Here is a 9390-nt window from a genome sequence, read left to right as displayed (position 1 = left end):
TGCAAACAAACAAACAAACATTCTAACAGTAACTAAGTATCAGTACGTGTATGTAAGTATGAGCCGGCCATATAGTGTAACCTAAAAGCAACTAAATACAATCAATTCTGGTTTCCAAACAGGTCATTGCAGTCAAAAAAGTCAAAAGCTCTTTCTCTAACTCTGCAACTGCTGTAAACGTTGGTCCGCCTTTCTTCAGGATATCACCTAGGACAGGGGTTCTCAAACTTTTCCTTTGGCGGAACACTTTGAGAGTCCTGGTACTTTGATGGAACACTTTAATTTGAAGATTAAAAAAATTTAATAAATTGCAAACACGTGTTTTATTCAGTGATTACTTCAATTTGAAATCATAACTAGTAACATAAAAATTAATAACAATTTATTAAAAAATAGTTAGTCACATAAAAATGCCGTGAAGAAACCGCCATGTTATTAACAGTGTTTCACGGAGCACTTGTTCACTTCCTCCGGAACATTCGTGTTTCGCTGAACACAGTTGGGGAAACCCTGATCTAAAGCAGGGATGCACAGACCGCGGCCCGTCACCGATCGTTCTTGTACTTTTTTTTTTTTTTTTCTTTACTCATCTTTCACTCCTTCCTGCAAATGAAAGAGAGGGCCATTGTAGAATTTAGCTGTTATGAGTCCAGTTAAACTGGAATTAGGGTAAGGGGATCCCAGCTCGGAATAACAACTTATCTCGCTGCATGTTATTTTTAAGCTTACCGCAGCCCTTGTATAGCCACAGTCAGGGGTCAGAGGCCCGCAGTCCTAGGAAGTCTGCACACCCCTGACCTATGCTAAGTCAAAGGGCCAGTACTGCCTCGCATGATCCTACATTTCTCCTGAACCTCAAAAGATCTTTTGCTAAATTGATTTCTACCAGTCATTCCGTACTTGCGTATATTGCGCATGATTGTCGCTGTTATACCATTTGTCGGAAAGTTTTTACACCATGCCTCGAGTTTTAGAAGCTCTGACTGTTACACAGTGAACTGGAAAAATCAGAGATCATGCGTCATTGTGAACCCTTACAATCTGAGACCACTTATCATTCTGGCATTGTAATAGTTTCTGTATCGTCAAGTACATAGTCTGCGAGATAAATATGGATCAGAGATTTTGCCGTAACCCTACATTCCAATCCAACTCCTCCCTGAGCACATGCCTAGCGTCTCAATCAGTGCGCCACCTTGCTCGGTGAATATTCCCCTGTCAGCACGGGCCACACTTCTTGCGAAAGCCGGCAGAATGACCGTGCGGGCACGTGGTGGTGGCAGACTGCCGACTGGAGCGAACGGGGGAAGCGAAGTCGCGTGACCGAAGGAGGGGAGAGAAACTCACGCCAGTCTTTTTGCTCGCAGCGTCGGCGTGACTGTGTGGCAGCGGGGACCTTCTGGGACGAGCGGGCAGCCGCAGTCGCGTTGCGGCGGCCGTGACGACCACACGCGTCAGAGGTGAGTACGCGCACGGCGCATGCGCGGGCCTTGGCACGCTACGTCACCACCTCCCAACAACCCAAGTTGCGTCAGCGGCACGCTAGCCGGCACCACGTGCTTCAGCCATTCAGTGCAATTTTCCCCTCGCGGCTGGCCACTACTGCACGCGAATAGCTCAGCCGGGTTGCGTCGCGTTTGGCAGCAAGTTCCTTTCCTTAACGCTGATTTACGAGTCCCACTACAGCTAGAATTTGGATGCTCTGTGAACAACAAGGTTAGTTTCAGACCGCGGAGCCTTTACTACGCACGATTTGTATGTGGTGATATTTATGCCAACCCAAAATTACACACGAAAAATTGTTTATCACGAAATAATACTTCATTCCTGACAAAATACTAATATAATTAACAACTTTTTTATCTTTTAAGACGAAATGAAAATCATTTAACACGAAATAAAAATCTTTTGTCACGAAAAATTTCGCTTCTCCGACGAACATGTGTACCTGCTTTCAGGACTCCCGAAGTCACAAAGATTTAGTGGCTTATCTGTCTTTCCGTTAAACCGAAGAGACTGAACAACGGCTGGCACTGTTGGTATATCATCGCTTGCGTATGGGTAAAGGCATTGTCAAAAAACAGTTCACTCACTTTTCGAAATTGGTTATAGGTGTGCTGGAGTCGGTTAATCGTTCGTCAAAATCAGTGAATTTACTATCAAAATCGTTTAGTGTTTCCATTTTTAAATACAGCTACTGTGAAACTGTTTTTATGTGCAACGGTTGAGAGACCAAAGAAGTTCCTACTTTATTAAACTGTCCTACAGTATCACTTTACGACTTCGTCGTAAACGGTGGTGTTGAGTTGTAGCGTCGGTTATGACAGAAGACATTTCGAGATCGTTCAGAGGTCAGAAGATCGCGTCGATATACTTGATGATAACGAATTTGACAATAAAATCAACACTGCAGTCCCACTTCCACTACCTTATAAATGCAGAACATCGGGAAAAATATGGACACCTGTTTATATGATCATTCGAATGGCGAACTGAATGCAACGATGGACGATGTCGAACAGTTTATTGAAATTTTAATGCTAAAGAAGACACGGAAAAAAAACAGGTTTGCCCTAGAAACAACTGTATACTGCATCGAACTTTCAACGCACAGTATATGTCTTTCAGAAGGAAATCCAACTACTGAACTATAATCTAACGGTATCGAAAATACAGTGCTCAGTTATTTGTATTTTTCTTGCTTGCATTGTTTAAAATGAAATAAATGGTTCAAATGGCTCTGAGCACTGTGGGACTTAACATCTGAGGTCATCAGTCCCCTAGAACTTAGAACTACTTAAACCTAACTAACCTAAGGACATCACACACATCCATGCCCGAGGCAGGATTCGAACCTGCGACCGTAGCGGTCGCGCGGTTCCAGACTGAAGTGCCTAGAACCGCTTGGCCACACAGGCCGGCTGAAATAAATATTTGGTCTCTTCAGTACAATGTTAAATGTTCCAATGTAGTTTAAAGTGTAGCTCGAATGACAGAACACGTTGCCACTCTGTAAAGAAAACGTTATCAGATGTGCAAGTCATGTCAAGTACGAGGCGTGTCTGGAAAACTGGCGCGGACTTTTTAAGCCCTTTAAGTGAACCGTGATTGTAGCTGACTGCTGTGTCATGCTCTGCCATTGGCTTTATTGGGCGTCACTATGGAGAAAACTGATTCTTTTTATGACATCCGTTCAAGTTCTTTGTTGATCCTTTCACTCAGTTTTTTTTTTTATTACAGAGGCCAACCAGCTCTCTGACCGAACACGCTGAGCTATCGTACCGGCAGATTAGCACACTGCTATACGGGCCCTGAACTTCCGAAGGCAACACCTTAGTTATTCGTCACAAGGTTGAGCGCACCGCGTTCTAGATATCTCACTAACTAAAAGTGTGACGGAAAAAGACGCACTGACTTCTCTCGCTCTTAAGTTCAGAACAAGATTTAGTTAGTACCACTTCGACACTTATTAACAAAAATACGATCATCGCTATTACCAATCGAAATTTGTTACTTGACTGAAGACTTCTTGCTAGAAAGGACGCAACATGTTGTCTTGGATGACGAGTCATCAACAGGTGTCCAAGTAATTTCAGGAACGTCCCAGTTAAGTTTGTGTGGACCCTTGCTTTTGCACGTTAATGACGTAATAGTAACCTTAGACTGCAGATGATGCAGTTATGTACAATGAAATGCTGTGTCAAAAAAGCTGCACAGATATTCAATCAAATATTGATAAGATTTCAGAGTGGTTCAAAAATTACAACCTGATTTAAATGTTCGGAAATGTAAAATTGTACACTTCACAAAACGAAAAAAACGTAATACCTTATGACTGCAATGTCATCGAATCACAGTAGAAATCAGTCAAATGATACAAATACCTGGGTGTTACAGTGTGAAAGGATACAAAATGGAATGATCACATAGGCTCAGTCATAAGTAATACAGATGCCAGACATTGATTCATTGGTAAGATAATGGGGAATATGAAATGGGCATCCAAATTTACTTGGTCACAAAACTCTCGTGCGGTCCAAAATTGTTTAGTTGTATTGAAAAGTTGCACAATGCCTTTACTTAACAAGTGGTGTTGTATGAACTGTCAAGAATTTATGAATAAATACTGATGATGTGAAAAAGCAACAATATTCCAGCGACTTCTACTGAAAGAAAAAAACCTTGGACCCGTTAATTGTAAAACATAAACAGGAACCGACATCCTAGACAACGAGACAGCCGTAGCAAGATACGAAACATTTATCTGCTAGTATAATGTTTCTGCCCTAACGAAATTAAATAAACGTTGACATCACTAAATAGTTAGTTCAAATTAGGATATTTACTTTTTGTACATCTACTAACATTTTGATACTAAGGGATACGTAACATTATAGAACGGACGAAAGAAATCTTAATTCCTGGTGGTGCACGAAGTACCCCTACCATGCACTTCACTGTAATTTGCTTAGTGTGAGTGAAGCTGTAGGTGGAAGGAAATGCAATCCGAAAACAAAGGAAGTAGGTTACAGTACGCTTGTTCGCCCACTGCTTGAATACTGCTCAACAGTGTGGGATCCGTACCAGATAGGGTTGATAGAAGAGATAGAGAAGATCCAACGGAGAGCAGCGCGCTTCGTTACAGGATCATTTAGTAATCGCGAAAGCGTTACGGAGATGATAGACAAACTCCAGTGGAAGACTCTGCAGGAGAGACGCTCAGTAGCTCGGTACGGGCTTTTGTTAAAGTTTCGAGAACATACCTTCACCGAAGAGTCAAGCATATTGCTCCATCCTACGTATGTATCCCGAAGAGACCATGAGGATAAAATCAGAGAGATTAGAGCCCACACAGAAGCACACCGACAATCCTTCTTTCCACGAACAATACGAGACTGGAATAGAAGGGAGAGCCGATAGAGGTATTCAAGGTACCCTCCGCCACACACAGTCAGGTGGTTTGCGGAGTGTGGATGTAGATGTAGATGTAGACGAGGAGGTCATTAAAGACAACATACGTTTTCACAGGACGAGGCATGGTGAAGGAAATTGGCTGTGTTCGTTTCACAGCATTAACGCTAAGTAATTCAGGGAAACTACACAGTACCTGAATCAGGATGAACTGCTCCCGTTTCGAAAGCAAGTCTATTGCCTTAAAGATCACGCCACCTAGTCCGTCTCAGTCGCATTAGTTGGGTAGAAAAACACTCCACCACACATCCACTTTCTTCTCATTTTTCTACTTGCTCACTATTAGTCTCCGATCATTTTTGATAGCGAGGAACAAGCTTTTTAAACTGTCGGTATTGACTTGCACAGCCTGATCTTTCCATCACTCCAGCGCTGCAATTTTCACTTCATCAGTGTGCAAACACTGAGAAGCAATTCATTTTTATACCACAGGTAAAGGAGACAACCACTGGGAACGAGCTCTTCAGTTCCCATCTTTGTTCATTTACTGCCTGTTACCGCCCACGGACCCCATCTTTTATATTTGGCCGCAAATTTTGTTTTCCTTTCGGCTAGAAATGCTTCAACTTTGTTGTGGGCTATGTTTACATGGAATGCACTGCATCCTCTGATCCAACTGAACCGATCACGTAAATGGTTACGTTCAGCTACTTGGAGACCATTTTCAGTCATTTGTGGACTTCATCTTCCAAAAATAAGATGGAATTTTTATTTATGACAGTACACAATGGCGCCGGTTTGAAGAACATTCTGGACAATTAGAGCGCAAGATCAGGCGACTCAGGTCCCCCGACATGAATGGCATCGACCATGGGACATAATCGAGAGGTCAGTTCGTGCACAAAATCCTACCGCGGCTACACTTTCACAATTATCGACGGCTATAGAGGCAGTATGGCTCAGTATTTATGCAGGGGACTTCCAGGGACTTCAGTCCGTGCCGCGTCGAGATGCTGCACTACGCCGAGCAAAAGGGGGTCGATTTTTCGAAAGAATCGGTCTTGCATTTGCTTTTTCTACAACTAATAAATGTAATCTCTCCCGTTATTTTCGTTATGATACACTACTGGCCATTAAAATTGCTACACCACGAAGATGACGTGCTACAGACGCGAAATTTAACTGACAGGAAGAAGATGCTGTCATATGCAAATTATTAGCTTTTCAGAGCATTCACACAAGGTTGGCGCCGGTGGCGACACCTACCACGTGCTGACATGAGGAAAGTTTCCAACTGATTTCTCATACACAAACAGCAGTTGACCGGCGTTGCCTGGTGAAACGTTGTTGTGATGCCTCGTGTAAGGAGGAGAAATGCGTACCATCACGTTTTCGACTTTGATAAAGATCCGATTGTAGCCTATCACGATTGCGGTTTATCGTATCGCGACGTGGCTGCTCGCGTTGGTCGAGGTGCAATGACTGTTAGCAGAATATGGAATCGGTGGGTTCAGGAGTGTAATACGGAACGCCGTGCTGGATCCCAACGGCCTCCTATCACTAGCAGTCGAGATGACAGGCATCTTCCGCATGGCTGTAACGGATCGTGCAGTCACGTCTCGATACCTGAGTCAGCAGACCGGGGCGTTTGCAAGACAACAACCATCAGCACGAACAGTTCGACGACGTTTGCAGCAGCATGGACTATCAGCTCGGAGACCATGGCTGCGGTTACCCTTGACGCTGCATCACAGACAGGAGCGCCTGCGATGGTGTACTCAACGACGAACCTGGGTGCACGAATGGCAAAACGTCATTTTTTCGGATGAATCCAGGTTGTGTTTACAGCATCACGATGGTCGCATCCGTCTCTGGCGACATCACGGTGAACGCACATTGGAAGCGTGTATTCGTCATCGCCGTACTGGCGTATCATCCGGCGTGATGGTATGGGGTGCCATCGGCTACACGTCTCGGTCACCTCTTGTTCGTTTGACGGCACTTTGAACAGTGGACGTTACATTTCAGAAGTGTTACGACCCGTGGCACTTATTTATTTAGCTTATGGCATATAACACATCATATAGAAAAGACATAAAAATCATAAGACACAGAAATAAAGAGTAGTCGCAGTGTGTAACATATAGTTGTAGATATAAAAGTGTTTAAAAATAGTGTATATAACAAACAAAAGTTCACCAACAAACATCCAGATTTGTGACATAGTCTATTGCACTTTCAGTCGCGGTCAGAAACTCATTGGGGTCTCCTGCAAAACGTCTCAGAGGGCAATCTTCCACGATGTGACGAATCGTCTGCCGGTCCGCACCGCAGTCACATCTCGGGGTGGTGATTTTACCCCACTTGTGGAGGCTGTCTGCACATCTGCCGTTATTTGTCCGAATTCGATTCAGGGTCGTCCAAGTTTTCCTTGGCAAATTGAATCCTGGTGGTTGGACATTGATGCATGGCATATTCTGCAGGTTTTGGGGCACAGATTCTCTCCACCGCATTTTCCAGAGGTTGCCATAATCCGGGTTGAGAGGATGCGTATTTTTTGCCTTTTTTAAAGAGGGGTGTCTTGAGTGCAATCTGTTCATCTCCAGGGCAGGAACATCCTTATGGATTGGCAGTTTCTCGTTGTTCAGCACTTTTCCATACTCGCGTAAGAGAGCGTTCTCTCTGCGCAGGTCCGATGGGGGAATGTTGCTCAGTACAGATAGCCAGTGTAAAGGCGTTGGCTTTATTGTTCCTGATATCATCCTCATTGTGTAGTTTAATTGAGCATCGATCAAGCCTGTGTGTTTACTGTTTAGCCATACCGGTGCGGCGTATTCTGCTGTTGTGTAAACAAGTCCCAGAGCCGAAGATCTCAGTACAGCCGCGGAAGAGCCCCACGTGGTCCCACATAGCTTCTGTATGATATTATTTCGAGTTTTAAGTTTTGCGGCTGTATTACGTAGGTGTTCCTTGAATGTTAGGGTTCTGTCAAAGGTGACACCTACCCTTCATTCGATCCTTGCGAAACCCTACATTTCAGCAGGATAATGCATGACTGCATGTTGCAGGTCATGTACGGGCCTTTCCAGATACAGAAAATGTTCGACTGCTGCCCTGGCCAGCACATTCTCCAGATCTCTCACCAATTGAAAACGTCTGGTCAATGCTGACCGAGCAACTGGCTCGTCACAATACGCCAGTTATTACTCTTGATAAACTGTGGTATCGTGTTGAAGCTGCATGGGCACCTGTACCTGTACACGCCATCCAAGCTGATTTTGACTCAATGCCCAGCCATATCAAGGCCGTTATTACGGCCAGAGGTGGTTGTTCTGGGTACTGATTTCTCAGGATCTATGCACCCAAATAGCGTGAAAATGGAATCACATGTCAATTCTAGTATAATATATTTGTCCAGTGAATACCCGTTTATCATCTGCAATTGTTCTTGGTGTAGCAATTTTAATGGCCAGTAGTGTAGGTGTTCAAAATGTTCAAAATGTGTTTGGATTCCTAAGGGACCAAACTGCTGAGGTCATCGGTCCCTACACTTACAAACTACTTAAACTAACTTATGCCAACAACAGACACACCCATGCCTGAGGGAGGACTCGAACCTCCGGCGGGAGGGGCCGCGCAGTCCGTGACATGGCGCCCAAGACCGCGCGGCCACTCCGCGCGGCTAAGATGGGTGTAGTTTGTCATTTCACAGACTTCTAGTTTACTGTTACAGACTGTTTTTACACTCCTTCCCTAGCCCAAGAATCGACTTCCTACATGGTTTTAATTCCACTGCGATTCGTGATGATGGTTTTATTCGGCCTCGACAATTTCTGTGTTTTTTCCAATATGTGATGAACAAGATAATCCCTTGTACTGATGAGGCTGTCGCGCTGCAATAGTATCAGGATTTCTCCAGTGAACCTCAGCCAGGCATCTCCTACCACGCACCACTTTTGCGTGGACGTTCCACTTAATTTCGCACCGGCAGGTACTCATAGATATTTTACGCTTGTTACTGTTTCCTGTGATTTACCTCCAGCAGTGTAATCAAACATTATTTGGCCTTTCCGCTTGTTTATGCACAATACACAGGAATGCAGGTCTTCCTGCATTTTGTTAGAGTTTTCAGGCGTCACAGCTTTCCTATATACACCAGCATCATCCGCGAATATCCTCACCGGGTCAATCACATCATTTGAGGCATTGGGACCCAAAAGGGCCCAAAGCACAAAGTTTTGATAAAAACAGATATTTGAAATTGAAAAAAATGGATATTTGTAAACGAAAAAATAGATATTTGTGAAGGTCAAATTCGCAAGCAAACCTCCAGTCTCATAGGTCTGTTTTTCAACCAAGTCCCAACACTCTGTATTTCCTACAAAAATCGTGTACCCACTTCGTGTTATGAAATTCTGATTATTATTAATGTTAATCTACGAAATTTTCAAATATAGGCTTTTGGTTCAAATGGCCCTG

The 9390-nt window shown here is 43.9% G+C and overlaps 1 protein-coding gene across 1 annotated transcript in view; it reads left to right on the top strand.

Annotated features, from left to right (window-relative positions):
* The first annotated feature begins 1368 nt into the window (after nt 1-1368).
* LOC124615997 (solute carrier family 52, riboflavin transporter, member 3-B-like) overlaps nt 1369-9390 on the top strand; it is a 125981-nt gene continuing 117959 nt past the window's right edge. The window contains exon 1 of the mRNA XM_047144208.1: nt 1369-1460. The gene's annotated coding sequence lies outside the window, so the exon portion shown is untranslated. The remainder of the gene's footprint in view (nt 1461-9390) is intronic.

Source organism: Schistocerca americana, chromosome 5 (assembly GCF_021461395.2).
Source record: "Schistocerca americana isolate TAMUIC-IGC-003095 chromosome 5, iqSchAmer2.1, whole genome shotgun sequence".
NCBI lineage: Eukaryota > Metazoa > Arthropoda > Insecta > Orthoptera > Acrididae > Schistocerca > Schistocerca americana.
The sequence above is the reverse complement of the archived record's forward strand: the minus strand, read 5'-3'. Positions and strand labels throughout refer to the sequence as shown.